Here is an 18,300-nt window from a genome sequence, read left to right as displayed (position 1 = left end):
TTTTCAGGGGCTGGATCTTTTATCCATTTATACTGGTAAAATCTGCCAAATATTTTCAGCAAAGAAGGTAGCAGAAGAATTTTTTAACATGTCAAAACACCTCATTTTTACACTTTCTGGATGGAAATGTTTTGGTTTGTAAATGAGAAATGCTTCATTTCGACATTTCCCTTGTGACAGTGCTCAGACTCCTTTCTTTCGAAATGACAGCTTTTTCATTGTTTAAAATTGACCAACATTATTCCTGTTAGTATATCTTTTTATTTAAAAAACCTGAAAAGAAAAGACAGAGGTTTCCCTTTCTGGTTGAATGAGACCCTGTGGGCGAGCCCAAAACAATAAACCAGGGTTCTCCTTTGCCAGTGATTCCCGAAATCTCCTGTTTTGAGGGACCTGACTCAGTTTCCCTCCCCTGCCCATCCTCTCCATTAACACTTGCCCAACAACATCCCAGCATCATGAGGCAGAGGCAATAACCCTCCTGCCCGGAGATCCACAGGGCAAGTCTATCCTCAGGAGAATTTATAGTGTTTTTGGACAACGGGGGCACCATAGGATGTGAGAATCCCCAATCCTGGAGCTGGTGAGCCCAGTTCAAAGGCAAGTTGCAGAGCCTTTGCTGTAGGTATGTATAAAATACTGAGAAGTAGCTTCAGGCAACTGGGGTTGGGGTGGATGTGCTGATCACCAGCAAAAAAATAGGTATGTCCAGGCCTCTTCAGAGCCTCTCACTTCTCAGCTGTTGTCTCCCCTAATGTGAGTCCTCACCCCTTGCAGTTCCCTCGCTTCCAGCTCTATTCTGGCCTTCCAGAGGTCACTTTTCCCCAGGGTTTTCTTCCCTGTCACTGCATTTCCTCATTTTAAGGAAGTAATAGGCCAACATGTCCCTTTTAAGGGTGAGTGCCCCATCCAATTCCTCTGGGTGTCACAGTGGGAGGCCCAGAGGCCTCTGCACTGCGCTGCCTTCCCAAGCGAGCTACAGGAACCAGCGTTACCCCATCGGCTCGGCAGCAGGACTGTCTCAGCCCCTTACAGCACCTCCCGACCCGTGCCTGTCCCCAGCACTCACAGCTTCCCGGCTGTGACATGGCTGAGCGGGAGGAGGAAGTCTTTAATGTGCTTTCCAGATGATGGCTCTGAGGGCCTGAAAGCAGTGGAAGTGCTGCCCGTGGAGCTGCGAACTCGGCGGTTATGCACTGCTCATCCCGGCTCGTGCGCGCTCAGGGAACGGCAGCACATCCATGCTGTTCCTCAGGCAGCACCGGGAGGTGTGTGGGCCACAGATTAAGTGCATTCCAGTGCTCGTAATATAATTTCTTCTCAGCACTTTCCTTCAGCAAGAAAGTGCCTTGCTTCTCTCTGCGCAGAGCCCAGATGCCCTCTAATGGGGCTTGCTGAGAGGGGAGGCTTTGCAGGGCGGTGCAGCCGGCAGCGAGGGGGCAGGTGGCTTCTAGCTGGGGTCGGCTTCTCATCATGGTGCTCTGCTCTCTGTGCTTTGATACAACGGCCCCTGGGCATCCCCTGCGTCCTTCCTCAAATTCCTGATGCTTCTACTGAGGCTGGATGTAGGTCTTGACATCTGGGTTCCACTTGAATTCAGCAGCTAATCCCTCTGCTTCTTGAGGAAGGAGGCCTGTGCTGCTCCACATAGACTGGTGTCTTGCCAACAGACCTGGCTCACAGTGCTATGATGTTTGGCAGCAGCTTGTAGGATGGATGGTGCCCATAGCCTTTCAGTGATGACAGCCACAGACTGACCCGTTTCACCTGCAATAGAGCTGTGGTCCTCTTCTCTCCTGAGCAGCCTCAAAGTGACAACAACAAACAAGGAAGGGCTTGTGGAGTAGAGTTGTAAATGAGTGAGTAAGTGGGGTAATATCACGTACTGCACCTTCCTCAGCTGCAGTGCAGAGGAAGGAGGTCCGATGGAGCAGCTCTGCCAAAGCTCAAGACTGGTGGTGCAGCAGGAACAGGAAATCACATGCAGCACAGGGGTCTCTTGCGCATTGCTGGAGACCTACTGGTTTATTTAGTCCTTGAAACATTTTGTGCCAGAAAGGCACAGCCATTGGCTCCTAATGGCAGCGTAGGGGAAGCTTAACGCCACATAAAAGTCATTTGGCTGCAGAGTTTACTCCAAGTCTCCCTGCTTCCTGCTGAGGAGGAAAGTCAAAGCACAAGGGAGTGACACCACCTCCTCTGTCTGTCCCTTAAGCATGGCAGGTGCTGAAGTGCCTGCCTTGGGCATGGCAGAGGAGCCTCCAAAGCATGCCATGGAAATGATCAGGGTCTTCTGAAGGGAAAAGCATCGCAAGTCAAGCCTCATCTTAGTGAGAATTAATGTTAAAATGGAGGTATTTACTCAAATGACTGGCAAAATTCTGTGTGCTTAACCTACATTAAAAAGAAAAAAAAAAGGGGGAGAAGAAAAAACAGAGGAGAGGAGGAGACCAGAAAAGGAGAGGAGAGGAGAGGAGAGGAGAGGAGAGGAGAGGAGAGGAGAGGAGAGGAGAGGAGAGGAGAGGAGAGGAGAGGAGAGGAGAGGAGAGGAGAGGGGAGGGGAGGGGAGGGGAGGGAAGGGGAGGGGGGAGGGGGAGGGGAGGGGGGAAGGGGAGGGGAGCGGGGAAGGGGAGGGGAGCGGAGGGGAGGAGAGGAGAGGAGAGGAGAGGAGAGGAGAGGAGAGGAGAGGAGAGGAGAGGAGAGGAGAGGAGAGGAGAGGAGAGGAGAGGAGAGGAGAGGAGAAGGGAACTTCCCTCTCTACTTACCACCTTGTATTGTTGCAACCTAAATTTGAATTTTAGGAGAAAATTGCTAATCTTCTTATTTTGTCTTAGCTTACCAACAGCATAAGGAAAGTCAAGACAATCACCTTTTTGCCTCCCACATCCCCAGTCAAACTTTTACATGGTAGATGAGCCAGTCATTGTCTCCCCTCTTGTTCTCAAAAGCAAAGATCTTGGCTTGAGGAATTTTTCATCTTATGCTCATGAAAACAACTCCTCCAGAGAACAGACTGTACCCATAGATAAAGACTCCCCATGGACAAAAGTTGTGTAAACAAGCTAACTTGCAATGGGAAGAAATGCACAAAATATTAGCTGTCATCACAAAACGACCTATGTCGGAAATGTCAGGATATTCAGATAGGGTAGAAATGCACAGTTGCAATCCAGTATGTATAAGAAAATAGTCTTAAAAAGGGGTGAGGAGAAGGGGAGGAAAAAGAAGAAGTTGCAATCACCTTTCAATCTTTGTAACTTTTAATAGGACTGTACCAGCTAGAATCATGATCACACAAAACCATGCCCGTATGTCATGGAACATTACATATAAACACCATTAACAGTTCTCACCAAAACAGTCATAAAACTACAGTGGCAAACATTAAGGAGCAGATGATGATTACCCTCATAATCTCTTATTTCAGAAATAAAAGTAGTTACATTGAGTCTTAACATCAGTGAGAAGAATATCCAAATTACTATGCAAATAACTATTGCATTTCTCTACAGCTTTTTCATAGTTATTAATTGGAGTTTGTCAAGTTGTTTAACGGGAATAACATGTTGGCTTAATTCAGCCCATTCTGTTGTTTGTGAATAACTCTCAAGCAGACAGTGAGGTGGTTTGGTGATCTTAGAGCAAGCTCTACCCACCACTGGAAGGGCATGTCTGTGCTTGTCCGAACATGAAACCAGAGCGTGTTGAAGGCTGGCAGAGTGGAGGTGGGAGTACTGCCATTGCATGTTGACGGTACCATCACTGGGGCCTTGGGACATGCAGGGCAAATGAGAAATGTCATAGGCAGGACAGACGAAGGGTGGGAGAAAGCAACATCCACAAGCGGTTTGATTTGCCTGTTTGATATTTGTTTACTGCAGCATGCAATGGATTTGCAGATTATTTGGTAAAATTCCTGGATAAACGGAACATTGTATATTGGAAAATGAAGCATTAGACAGAGAAAGCAGAAAACACGGTAACGAAGAGCCATTCACCCATTCAGAGAGAGGCAGGAAGAAGCCTGAATGTCAGTGTGGAGACAGAGAAGTGGGTATCACCCAGGACTAACTGCTATTTGAGAGCATTAACAGGAGCATTTAACAAAACAGGATTCCTTTCATTCCCTGCCAAATAGTTGTACAGAATTGGAATGATTAGCACCTATTCCTTCTGCTGAATGAGATTCCTCTCATGCCTCAAATTACCCGTCTTCTGTCCCTGCTCATTCTCTTTCAGTCTCACTGATTTCTTATTTTTGGATTTGGTACCAGTACTGTTTTCCCAGCTAATATTATCCCATCTTTTTCAAGACTGCTTTGCACCAATCATTTTACTACTCTCTCCAGAGCTTCCTCTTTCGTCTTCCATTAGTCTCCTTGGACCAAAAAACTTTCTTAGGGAAAAGTTATATATTAAAATTGCAATAGTAGTAGTCAAAGAACCATCAAAGCTCAGTCTGGGCAATCTGAAGATAGCCCAGAAGACTTCCTGGATACCTGGAGGACCTTTGATTTTTAATGGTATGCATAATATAATCTTTCAGTGCATAGTCTCCAGAAATTATGCTTTCTACATTACTGCCATCTTAGTTCATAATATTATACCTAGAATTTGCAGAAATAGCTTTGTGTTGTATTTGACTGCAGCTCTTATTTGGACATAGCTTTGTGATAGAATGGTTGATACTCAAGGAGCTATGGCAGCACCCTGGAAACTGTTTCATCTAATAGGAGGTTTCCCCCAAGTATCTTGCCTGGGATTTGATTTGCGTTACTGATATTTCTGCATTGTCTTAGAATACCGCATATACTGTGTCCTCTCAAGTGTTTATGAGGGCATAGCTATGATCAGATATTCCTCTCTCATAAAATTATATCCAAATAGGAAGTTTAACAGCGGCATATGCAGTTATCTTCTGGCCCACACAAAAGCACACAACTCTGTCCGTGAACATCCAAACCCCTGTGTTTGCAGTAGGTCCCAGAGAAAGACCTTTATCGTACCTAGGATGATTCAGTTCAAACATCTTTGGCTGTTTCTGAAGAAGCAGTTTTGAAAATGGTATTTTCTATTAGGGACCCTAATCTGACTACCATGCTTAATAAATTGAAGTGTATTTTCTAAAGCAAGATTTATCGGTGCTTGTGTTGTAGCTGGTGATGAGTACAAAATGATGAAGCTTAGCTAAACCTTTTAAAGTCAAGCCCACATAAAGCTGATCTGGCCCACACATGTTGTGAGCTGAAGTGCATGTGCCAATGATTACTGTCTCTCAGCTGATGTGGAATAATTCACCTGAGCTGGTGCAGTCACTTAGGTGACTTGGACAATTCCTATTAGACCGTGGGAAGATTTCTCCCCACATCCCTGGGAATTGCAGGCAAGACTGGTTGAATGCATCCTTGCTCCACGTCAAGACGGCTGCCTTGTCAGTGGAGACATTTGCAGTGGAAACATGGACCTTCTCAGGTTGCTTGATTGGGAAACGTAGAGCTATGCAACGGGTTGGCACAAAGCCCGGTTGTCGCATCAGTCCAGGTAATTTAAAGCCTCTGGTGTTGTGTGGATCCTCTCCTTGGACCAAGAGTCATCCCTGCTGATTAAGCAATTGCTACTGTCTGGATGCTGTGATCAAGTGAGGGGTCAAGAAAATCAGCCCTTCAGTAAATGTCCTTCCTTGCTGAAGGACTCTCTGCTTCAGAATAACTTTGGCTGGAGAAATGAGCTACCGTTTTAACAATTCCTCTCCTCACTGTGAATCTATTTGAAGCAGCTGAGTGCTTTGTCTATCACATATGAGGAGGCCTTTACTAGTTCAGCTCTCATCTCTGGTGGTGTGACCAGCTGCTCTTGTGCCACTAGCCATCAGCTTCCTTCTGACTTCAACATCTGCCCACAGCCACAGTGACCTCAGGGGACTCCCTCACTGGCTTTTCCACCTTCCTCACAGACAAAGCAACTACTGAGTCCCAGTCTCTACTTATGAACTCTGATGTGCTACCCTTGATCTTGGCACTTAGATTTTACTGCTTTCTAGGTGATTTTTCCTCCTTCTGCAACTCCTGCTGTACTAGTCTGCCAGGTGGCAACTGTAGGAGGCTGGGATGGCGAAATGATACCAGCAGAGATCTCCTGCTTCCGACAGAAGCTGCTTTTCATGAATTGACACTTTCTTAAGCATAGAAAGCTGTGTGGCAAAGTGTTTGTGTTGGCTAAACTTCTGGGAAATCAAGTTCTGAAACACTTTCAGGAAAAAGTATAGATTAATTGAGCTTTCCATTTCCTGCAAGGAAAAGTTATCATTCTGGTTATGAATATTAATAGCCTGAGGGCAAGGGATTAACAGCGAGTCTGAGGCTGCATGCATGGACTCCAATTCTGTATCATGATGCAGACTGGGGATTCCCAGCAGAAAAAGGCTGACGCAGCCATCCCAGATTTCCCCATCATCACCCCATCCCCGGTGATGTGAGCGAAGAAGGGGAGAGGCTGATCCTGGTGCCCATGTGGGACCCTCTCACTTCCGTAGTTTACAGTGAACTAACACTGCTTAACGTTCTCCTGTGGTTCCTTATGTTACTGCTTTCTCTCTGGTGAGCAGTTGACTTTTGTGTCGAGAGTTCTGTAATTTGTGTATGACCAGAGCCATATCATGCTTAATCCTTCCCCAAACCATGCCAGCTAGCTCTAGCTAGCTGGAAACACAATACTGATTCTATTCCCTGGGTCATTACCAGTATGCAAGAGTTTATTCAAATTTATATCAGCTGTGTAAAGACAGCCAGACAATCTCAGCCAGATCATATAAGTCTGGGGTACCTCGTCCTTCAGGTTAAATGCAGTAACTTCATCTGCTGCTGTTTAACATTCCCCTGAGCTGCTGTGGGACAGAGCGGTTGAGCCTCAGGATATAACATAGGAGCTTCTTCCATCATCTCTCTAAACACAGCACTCATTTGATATTTATGCTTATTTTACTCCATTATTGCTGATTTCATCACCACTGTCTAAGAAAGGAATTTGGTTGATTTCCAGGCCTAATTTTGTTCATGATATATTTTTTAATCATTCTTGGGTTTTGTTAGCCTGGTAGCTAGCTGTCTCATAAGCGTCTTCAGCTTTCCTCAGTTACACCACGCTCTTAATATTTATTCATTGTTGTTAATCTTACATTTCTTGTTTCTATCTGATAGTGAAGCATTAGTAATAGTAGTATTATCACTTATTGTTATTACTGCTGCATATCACTTTTTTTTCTCCCAGTCCTAAAAGATGGGTTTTGCAGTAATCAGACTAATATGCAGAGGTTTATCCTATGACTCATAGCATACATTTAAGCAAGGGCTGATGGCTGAAATGTTGCAATTTTCTGACTTTCAAATGCCAGCAGATCTTCTGAAATAACTTTAAACTTTATTTTGGCTGTTTTGAGTGACAGGGGGCTCTGCGAGGACTTAATTCTGCCTTAGCAAGTGTTTTTTCTGGGAACATAGTTTTGCTGTTTTTTTTTAACCTAAAATTTACAAAATGATTCTTCCCTTTGCTCCTAGTATCAGATTGCGATGTTAAATTTCTTGGAGAAATACAAACAAGCAAGCAAACAAAAACCCCTCTAAATAATGAAGGAAAATCTTATTAACCTACATAAGGAGGAACCAGCCAATTCAGGGATAAAGCGACTGCCCTAGTTTGGGTGTAAACATCAGCACAAAATTGAACTAGCTAGAGACCAAACAGGCTTTTTACACATGCAAAGGCCACAGTTCAGCGTGGCTCTTTCTCCTGGCTCCCTCTGCCCCTGCAGGAGATGGAATCCCAAGGAACCCAAGGCAGCTGGCGTGGGTGATAGCAGGGATGCTGGTTTGGAAAGATCCTGCTGTTTTCTTAGACCTCATAAGCTCTGCTGAACTGCTGTGTGTTCACTCTTAAAGAGGTTATTAGCACTGGGATCCTTAGCTTGCCGTAAAGAACACTCTGTGCCTCCCTGGGCTAGCACAGCTATCGTGATGATCTTGGAAATTAACACACTTATCTTTTGAAAAAGTCTTCAGAGAGCTGAGATCTCCATGAAGATGCCCTTAGAAAGGAAGCCCCGGTCCTATTATCTGTATGCAGAGCATTTTGCAGGATTTGGGCCAAAATTGTAGTCTCCATAGCAAGATTACTTGAGTTACAGGGTTGCAAGGAAAGATAAAACGGTTACAAACATCAGCTTTGATCTTCATGCCCCCAATGTCACAAATGCTGTGTCTGAATACTATCATCCTCCAAGACAATCCTGTTCTCCAAGAAGGACAACATAAGGTCCATTTAAGATGGATATACTCAGCTGAGGAAGCCTGGTCATAATTGTTCTTTTGGATACTTACTTATTTTTTTTCCTGGTGGCTAGTTTGTCGAACAACCTTATATACAGATTTTTAATGCTGGAGCTGTACCATGAAGACTCTTTGATACATATTCATAGCAGATTCTTGGCTTATCTCTGTGCAACATTCACACATCCTGCTTACTTGTGCTGTTGTTTTTTTTTAATGCTTAACATATAAAAGTTTAATCACAAAGTTGTTTAATGCTTGTTTCTTATGAAAAGCATTATTAATTCTCAACAAAATTCTCTAAAGGTTTTTTTTCCATATATGCTGTGCTGCTTGATAAGTGTTGAATTTAGATTAGGCATACTGAAGCCCTGCTATGGTCCTGTTCTTCAAGGCTTCCCAAGGTCAAATCTCAAGTTAAAGCTATTCATGGGACATACAGTATGGCAGGGACCAGAAGATCTGTGTGCATCTCCAGGCAACCTCCTAGGAATTATTCCTTCCTAATAATAATGAGTCAGATGCAAGGCTAAATAAAGCTTTTCCGTAGCTGGAGCAGGCAATATGTCCTCTTCTGGAAGCCCAAAGAACAGAGCAGCCAAGAAATGAGCCCTTGAGTAGCAGGGAGGGGAAGTGAACAGCAGACTCTGTCTGCCGGGAGGCAATTTCTGATTTCCTCTACCTAGAATGTGTGTGAGTTCAGGCAGCAAAGCACTGTTCAGAGCACATTTCCCTTCATAAATACTCACTGTCGCCCTGCCTTCTAGAAACCCACCAGCCCGTTGGATATGCAGGCCTTTCCTTGAATTTCCAGGGAAATACAGCAGCCTGGTGGCTGCTGCTAGAACTGCTGCGGCAGTCGAGGGCCGGTGTGAGCGGCAGGAGCCGCGGGGAGCGGGGCGGGAGAAGGACAGGGACAGCTACGTCTGCTGAGGGGAGCACACGGGGTTTGCATGACCGTAGCCTGCGAGGGGGTGATTAGATGGAGGCGAATCTCAGCCACACCTGGCCTGATGCTCCTCAGGGGAAAGAAAGGCAGGAGAGCGTTACTGGTGCTGCAGCGGTTGGCATGTGGTGTGGTCCAGAACCAGGATGTCCAAGAGAAAGACAGCCCAGGGAGAAAACACTCTTGTAACAGGGTTAGAGATCGTTGTGCCACTGCCGTACGCAATGTTCAGCTAGAGCAACACCAAAGTACTCCAGGGCTTCCCCCATGCTCCATGAGCTATGCTACTGTTGCATGAGTAGTTATAATGAGCATCCGTGGAGGCTTCTAGCTAAACTTTTCAATCTACTGATGGATATATTGGCAGAGGATTTACCTATAGAGCAATCTGTTTTTTTGCTGTTTGAACAGCCCAACATGCAGCTGCCTGCGTCAATGGAAGGTGCCTTGCGGTGCTAAACCTGCACAGATGAGTGTTCCGTCTGTTTTCTTCATCCATTTTCTCTCAACCATGCATGCTCTGGAGGTGTCTCTGCCCCGTTTCTCCTAGGGACTGGGCGGTCTCTGCCCTCCAGAGTCTCCAGCTGCCCTCTATGCAGCAGTCAGCCTGCAGCACCCTTCTTGCTGATAGCCCAGCCACTTCCTTTGGCAGGAATGTGACACATAAACATAAAAAAGTGAATAAAAGTCATATTACAGTACGAGCTGAGACCTTCAAAAAGAGGGTGGAAGACCAGTGATTAATAAAGCAAGAGATATGCATAATTAAACAACAGTATAACCGTTTCTTGACATCTTGTTGAGTGGTGCTACGTTGCTGTCCGCTCTGGAAGTCCGGAGTGGGACATCATAGCATGCTCAGCTGCCTAATCCCAGCATTGCAGCCGCCGAGCAGCTTTAATGAATATGTCCGTTCAAGGTGAATGTGCAAATTGAACCAAGTTCCTGAGTGGAGCCGGGTCAAAGGAACCACTCCACAGCATGAGATGTGTTGCATAATTCCTGTCAAGTCATTGCCCTCCTCGTCCCCGTCTGCTTCCCCACTCCCTCCCTCTCCATCCTCTGCACACCCTGCTCTATCACAGCGGCGAGAGTGCCCAGAACACCCCATCCTTCCTCCCCAGAGGCTTCTATATGCAATGCTCATTTGATTACTATGTATGTGACCTCTGCTGTCCTTGAGCTATTCGTGTGCTTTGGCTGAAGGATAAGCTCAGAATGAGTTTCTGCTAGGCATCTGTGACCTTTCCTGTGGCCTCATCTTTAAGGCATTCAAAAGTAAATTGTCCTTTCCTTATGAACTGATCCCGGGCTGCAAAGACTCTGTTCCTCCTGCCTTGCCTCTCCCCCAGTCCTCAAAGATGCAGGAGCTGTGCTGAGTTTCTGGGAATCTGCATCACGCCATGGACCAAAGGCAGGTGCAGAACCCAGACCAGGTCACCCCACAGAGCCTGCTGCAGTGTTGAGAGTTGGTAAAAGGCCAGAAACCTCAGCAGGCCCCTCATAAAGTTTATTTACTGTCCTGTGGTAACTAGTGCCTCTAAGCCCTTCCACAGTAGGGTGGCTGGGATGATGACAAAGCATTCAGTGTTACTGCAAGGCACGGGAGACAGAAGTATGGGGTAGACCTCAGGGGTTCACCTTGCCATAGAACTAAAATACCTTGTCTTCCTTGTGATTTTTCTTGAGGATTTTATCCTGATTTTTTTTAAATCAGCTTTTCTAGAAGTGAAGACAAGCCAAAAGAGACAGTTAAGGATGCTGAAAGTAATTTATGAAGCAGGATGAGTCATTCTGTATTTTGTGTTATCCCAAACTTTTTCAGCTGCAATGTCATATGTCCAAGTAAATCTCCCAGCCTAGCACTGCATGCTTATTTACTTATGTCCTCCGTGAACCTGAAGTAAATAATAGCCATTCAGCCACTAAATCCCAAAGGACTTTCCAAATTGAGAAATGAGCTTACTAGTTCCCAAAATGTAGTTCCAGTTGTGCATGAGCCGTGTAATGACTGCAGTGTGACACGGATGGTGAAGAGATGAAGAACATCACAGACTGCAATACTGGAAGGATCCAAACGTAATATAGGACATGGGCTTTGCTGACACATGCAGATCCATTGCATATCCCTATCTCAACTGTTTGCTAGGACATTCTTTTTCAGCCTCCTGTAAAAATTAAATTAAATTAAACAATCTCTTACCGTAGAGCATCTGCAAGGTCAAGGCTATGGTGTGGACAACAGCACAGATCCATAGAAGATCTACAGGTGTATATACCAGGCTGGTGTATGGGAGAGTTCTCAAGGGGAGGTGATGCTGTCTGTGCCACCTGTCCCCAGAAAGAACAACTAAGTCCCAGCAGATGTGCAAGTGTAGCATGACCTTCTGCAAACTGTGTCGAAGCATATCCCCCTCACAGGGACAGAATTTTCATATTCTAATAACTTTTCCACCTACTAGGACATCCATATTCTTCCTTGCTATTAATCAACACCTAGGAAATGCTTTGATTTCAGGCATTATTGGAAGGCCTTTTTTATAATTGCCTTGCTCTTCCAAATCCATTTGTCTTAAATGATGAGATTTTTGGGGTTCCCCAATGGTGAAGACAAAACTCAAGGGCCCTGGAAACTAGTGTAAACCAAGATGCCATGAGCATCACAGTGCACACGTGGGTGAGACATTCTTCCTGCAAAGGCAGAAAAATGCAGAACATAATGCAGACTGTAGTATTCCTGACTCATGTACCACGATGGTCAGTGCTGAGGAGCGTGTGGTGGATATGCATGGTTAAGGTGCCCGATCCTTTGCCCTCATGGCACTGTGGGGTATCTTTGCTTAAAAAGCAGTGCTCCAGTTCTTTTCTTGGAGATATCTGTTCCCCTGATGGAGAAGTGCTTCACAGCAGGCCCGAAAACTACTCCCTGGAAATCATCTGCTCATGAAAAGGTGCCTTGGGAACTAAAGATCTTGAAGAACTAAGCATATCTAAATCCAAATTCTTCAGGTTAAGCCCCTCTCAGCACTAAATATGCACCTGAGACACACCAGGCGACAAAAGCTCTTCACCGTGGTGCAAAACCAACAAGCAGTCTGTCCCAGAAATATCTGCTGCTGCTCAGTTCTGAGCCGAGCTCTCCAAGGCAGCGCAGGGAAAGGGCCTTGGTCTCCAGGGGCGCCTCCTGCAGCCTCCCAGCCTTTGCGCTTTGGTTTGCTTCTGCTGCTGGGTGAATCCATTTTATTAACGGCTCCTCGTAAAGCCTGGCAGCATTTGAAGGACTGCAATGTTTGCCTCTGAATATCAATAAGCAGCTGCCTTTCCAGCCTAGCGGAGATTTGAAGGAAGGCGGAGTGAAGCTCAGAGGATCAGAGATCAATGCCAGCCCTACAGGGACCCCAGGTTTAGGAGATTTGTTATTGAAATATTAACTGAATTCCCGCCAGAGAGGGCAGAGTAAGAGCTCTAATCTGCTGCGTGAAGCTGCTCAGCAGTGGAGGGGTGGAACTGGGCTGGTTTTCCATCATGATGTGCTCTGCAGGTCAGTCCTGGGAGCATCCCCAGGAGAACAAGCTGCCACCCAGCCCTGGTGCCAGGACCAGAAGCCATGGCCAGCTGGGCTGGCAATGGATAGAAACAATCCTCTTCTTCGCACACAGCATATTTTTCCAGGTGAAGAGTGCACAGAATTAGAGGTGAAATGGCCTGTCCTTCTGCAACAGGAGAGTGGGTCAGTGACATGGGTATGAACCCAGACTATGGTCAGCCTGGTTCCAGGCTCCTGTTGCTTGTGTTTAGCTCCAGGAGCCTAGCAGGACTCGAGAGGGCAATGGAGGGATGGCAGAAGTGGGACTGGGCAGGATTTTTTCCTGAATCATTTTGTGATGCAGTGTATTTGTTTGTTTTGTAGAAAATACCATTTCATCAGGAATTTTCACAGGAGCACATTGGTTGCAATGAAATATTCATTGGAACCAAGTTCCTCTCTAGATTTCAGTGAATGACAGATACAAAAATAACTTGTTGCCCAGTGCTTAGGGCATTGGCCTAGAACTTAAGAGACCTCAATTTTAATCCTTCAGAAGGGACTAGAGCACAGAGGTCCCTTTGCGTGGCAAATCCATGTACAATGTATTTGCTTATTTAGGCTGGCTCCCCGGAACTCTGTGTTTGACCTGACATCCCATTCCAGACCTTGGCAGTCTTCCCAGTTCAGTTTTGATGGAGAATTTTCAGCAACACATTTCAGTTTTGATAATAAATAAATAAACAAGCAAACAAGACGGGCAGAAAAATATTTATTTTTGCAAATTCCCTGATCACCCTCATGGCTGTCTCTATCCCACCCAGAATCTGCTTCTCCTCCTGCAAGCAAAGCCTGCCAGTACCTTTGTTTGGGTAGCTACAGAGCTGCCTCTGCTTGCTCTAGCAAAAAGATGGAGCTATAGCAGTTAGGCATCTGTTTCTTCTGACTTTCTAGTATACCTTGGCTGCTACGGATAGGGATACCCTGCTAAGCAGCTCCAAGTCTCCTTTTTTTTCTGCTGGAATAGGACACCTGTATGGCATGACCTTGTTTTGATTGTGCCACTAGCATCACACTGCAAAAGTGCAGTGAAAGCCTGATGCCTCCTCCTTCTCCAGATCTTTATTCAGCTCTTCAGCTTTTTTTTTTTTTTTTTTTTCCGTTTTTCTCATGGCAGACCATGGAAATCAATGCAGTCAGGTTTGTTCTTGCTGGGAGCTACTTCCTCTTGGAGTGCCATAGTGAGGTTTCATTGACAGGTGAAGAGGTTTTCTTCTCTACAAGCAGCTTCCTACATGGGCATTTTACCTGAAGACTGTGGAGCAATTCCTGATCTCCAAGGAGGAAAAATATATTCAAGGGAATTTGGTGAAACCAAAATGGAGGAGTGCCAAAGCACTTTAAATTAAAATTGCAAAGTGCCTCAGAGAGGATCAAGAAATGAAAGAGGACATAGGCATGGAAATAACTAGAACACTGCAGGGAGAACACAGAATAAATGGATGAGTAAGTAGTACATGTGGAGAGAAGGATACTTCAAACACTCTTGCTTAGGGCTGGAACATTGACAGGACTGTGGACGCTCTTGGGTTTGCACAGCTTAGTGATGGGCGTAAGTCCTCAGGGCTTTCTGCTTCGTGCAGCAGGTGATGGAAGTGCTTCTACAACACTGCTTTGCTTCTTCCACCTCCTGCTGCTCCTGGTGGTTTGTCCAAGGCAAGTACAGCCGTGGCAGGGTTGGGAAGATCAGGGATCTGGGAAACTGGAGGAGTCTTTTCTAAAAGGAGCTCAGGCTCATTTTTCTCCCCAGCAATACCAAAATGGGAGAAAAGAGTAGGCAGAGCTTAGGCTTTCTGTATATTCCAAGGAGAGGCAGAGGCTGCATCCTGCCTTCCCCTGCTCTTTCCAGGTCGGTCCTGCTCTTCATTCAGAGCATGCACGGATCGGAGGTGGTGCTGGACCTGCTCCCCTTCAGCAAGGCAGCTGGATCAGGTCTCGCACAGCTAGGTGCGGGCTCGTGCTACATGACGTGATTTCCCCCAATTGCTGGAGTCATTGAAGCATCCCTGGCTGTGGGGTTGCGGTGCTCCCCTGCTTCTAAGAACAGCCAGCGTGAAGAAACATCAAAGGGGACTTTCCAGCCTGCACTTCCTAAAACAAAGCAATAGGCAATAGCAGATGGGAGCCGGTGTCATTAAATATGCATAACCTAACGGATCACAAGGTAGCACTTAGCCATCCTCTAATTAAAAGGCAGCTGCTTCCTAATACAGCGAGGAGGGGCATGCAGAAAGACACTCGATTTTCCCTGCAGGTTGGCTATCTGATAAGGAGTGTGGTGGTCCTTTTCTAACCAGTTCAGATATACCAAAAGGGCACGTTCAGTTTTTACAACCTTATTTCCAGAGTTCCTGAGGGTCTCTGCTCAAGTTGCACCAGTCAGGAAGAAGATTGAGGTCTCCTTTGATTCCCTAACCCAGTCCTGAAAAGGTTAACTTTGCAATATATGGAAACACTTCTGGATTGCTGTGCCAGCTGCCAAGCTGCTTCCTGCTAAGAGCTTGGAATGAATAAAAGAAACATTGCTGTACTGAATCAGTCCCTCTAGCAATGAGCTTTATCTTGCTACTAGTCGTTTTTATTAATTAATTAAATTTGTATTCATAGACTATCTAAGAATCCCAATCATGGCCCAGGAGCTCTGCGTGCTACAATCCAAACAAACAAAACAGAAGACAATTCCTTCCCTAAAGAGCATCTAGAAAGAAAGAAAGGAGATGGCTGCAGCGAGTTGGAGGGTGCAGTGAGGTTACCTTGTCCAGCACTGCACTGCAGTCCAAATGCATTTTGTGGAGCCACTGCCAGGTTTTGTGCCAGCATCGTGACAAAGGTGGGCCTTCTGCAACATTCCCTTGGGTCTGGATAGGGAAAATCCAAGGGGATCCTCAGATTGATTTTCCTGTAGAGGACGTGATTCCTCCAAGTTCAGCATCCCCTTCTTCTGGAGAGAAAGTCTCAGTGGAGGCTGCACGTAGTGGAGGAGGTGTTGATCCACTTAGCAGATCTGGAGCCTCCTGGCACCAAACTGATGACCAGAGCCCCCTCCCCTGCCCTGCAAGGTGCACTTTACAGAAGACAGAACAGCTCTGAGACTCTCCAGGAGGAAATGGCATGCGGGTTCTCGTGCTCGGCACGATCCTCCACGGCACCGCGGGATCAAAGAGACACTGACTCACAGTCAGCAAGATGCAGATTGCATGTTAAGTGGCTGTATACAGCTCCCAAATGAAGCTTCCTCTTAATAAGAATGGAATCATTAGGGTTCAGCTCGTTATTTATGCTCCAGAAGAACAGAAATGATGCTGAAGTAACATTCCTCAGTGCTTCCCATTCCGGCCATAGTGAATCACTACCTCTCACTACCCTCTTTTTTTTTTTTTTTTTTTTGGCCTCAGCTCTCAGTCCGCAGCTCTGAATCTTTCCGGAGACCGGTGAGGCTAATGAGCCCCGTATCCCCTGCCCTAACTCCTTGTACCAACAGTCCTGAAAATAACACTTAAAAAAAGAGCAGGGCAGGGAGAGATGGTGAAGAGAGAGGGAAAGGGAGGAAATGACCAGAAAATACCTGAATTGTGTATTTTTTAATGTTAAAAATTAGAAAGCAAACAAATCTTGTGTTCATTTCAAAGCCAAAGGGATGAAAAGATTTTACAGGATAAATAGACTGTTTTTTTTTTTTTTTCCCCTGAATCCCTGTTTATACTATTTCAGCTAAATCAAAGGATAAGTCCTGCCCGGTGTCTCCCAGCCCTGCTGCCTTCGTAGGCAATCACAGGCGCCCTGAAGCGTGCGCAGCACTTAAGGTAAAGCAAAGCTAAGGGCTTTGCAGGAGCAAGGCCTGGGCTTGTTAGCAGGCAGATGCGCGTGCGGTAGGAGAGGCAGGGAGGGCTACAGTGATTTTGGCATAATCCCTCCCAAAGATGTGAGCTACTCCATCTGCAAATATTAGCCAAGGGTAAACAAAGAGCAAACGGTTGCCTGAAGATGAAATAATGCACAACGAGGAGCCACTGTAGAATGAACTTAAGAGAATGTAGGTTAAAGCGCAGAGTCGAGTCTGCTGTGGAGACTTTCTCTGGGAGCAAGGCTGAGCGCTCATCAGCTGCAGCATCTGCCGCGTGTAGCCCTGGTGGGGATGCATGCGGGACACGTTGCGTTTCTCCAGCAGTTCCTGTGAGCACCAGGCACTCCGCTCCCATCCAGTGCAGGGTTATGGCTGCTGTGTGGTGAGAAGCCTGTTCACAGCTGCACCAAGCGGATGGGCTGGCCAAACACACAGAAGGAGGATGAAACTGGCCAGGCAGAGAGCAAAGCACCGGGAGATGAAGCCCTTGTGATGGCATGTTATCTTCAGACCAGAGAAGACTGCTCAGTTCGCAGAGAAAAGCATCCCTCTGACTGTCAGTAGTGACCTGGTGCACATTCCCTTGCTCTTCTCATGCACGTAGGCTTCCTGTCTCCACCAAATGCAATGGGATCCCTTCCCATCAAGTTATATTTCAAGCGCTCACTGCTCTCCCAGCGTGCAGTAACCCAGGACACATCATATGTACCTTACAGGTTTCCTGCACCCCAGCACAGGAGGGGAGACGTGGAATTTATGAGTAACCTTTCTGTTTCTCTCCTGTGAACTGTTTTCAACATTTAGAAATCATTTGAATATTATGCAAATGGCAGTGACTTGGCTTCTAAATATCATGAAAAATGCCCACTCTGGCAGGCTGTGCCATATGGAAATTACCTCTGCTGAGATGCTGTGAAATAAATCACCATTAAGGGAAGGATGGATTGGCCAAAAGTAAACAGCTGATGTGCGAGAAGCAACATCTGCAGTTAACTCGTTCAGCCTCGGGGGTCCTGCGTGGAGCGGGACGGTGTCTGCACGGGGAGGGCGTCATCGCCCTGCAGTGGAGAGGAGGTCGCCCATGAGCTTCCTGGGTTGGCAGCTGGAGAGCAGGTCATGGGGAGCTGCCACTTCACTTCCATGCCAGCGAACTGTGGCTTCTGCCTGTGATGCTCAGGAAATGATTAGGCTGGAAATGTGAAACAAACCGGAGCTGCTGAGGGATTCTGGAAGAAAAAAAATAAAAGAAAGAAAGAGATGGTGATGATCTAACTATAATCACAAGCACAGATGATGATCGCTGTCATCCATGCACTTTGCAGCCATCTGTGACAGCAAATAGAGACAGAGATTTCCCCTATGCCCAGGACCTTGCGGGATAAATGGGGCCCGAGGAAGGAAGATGCAGATGTTGAGTGGAAAATGCTATGGGAAGGCTGGAAGAGAGACAGTGCAAAGGGACAGCTTCCCTCAGAGCATGAATCGCAGCAAGAACAGGAGAAATGTGGCCAGGCTTGATGAGATCTGGAAACGTAATGCAGAAAGGGAGGGGGATGCATCTCATAGGGCTGCCAGGACACAGAGCAAGGCCTAGAGTGAAACA

The sequence above is a fragment of the Tinamus guttatus genome, unplaced genomic scaffold, assembly GCF_059628265.1.
Source record: "Tinamus guttatus ecotype Peru unplaced genomic scaffold, ASM5962826v1 Tinamus_guttatus_pri_ptg000459l, whole genome shotgun sequence".
NCBI classification, from domain to species: Eukaryota; Metazoa; Chordata; class Aves; order Tinamiformes; family Tinamidae; genus Tinamus; species Tinamus guttatus.
This window is presented reverse-complemented; position numbering follows the sequence as displayed.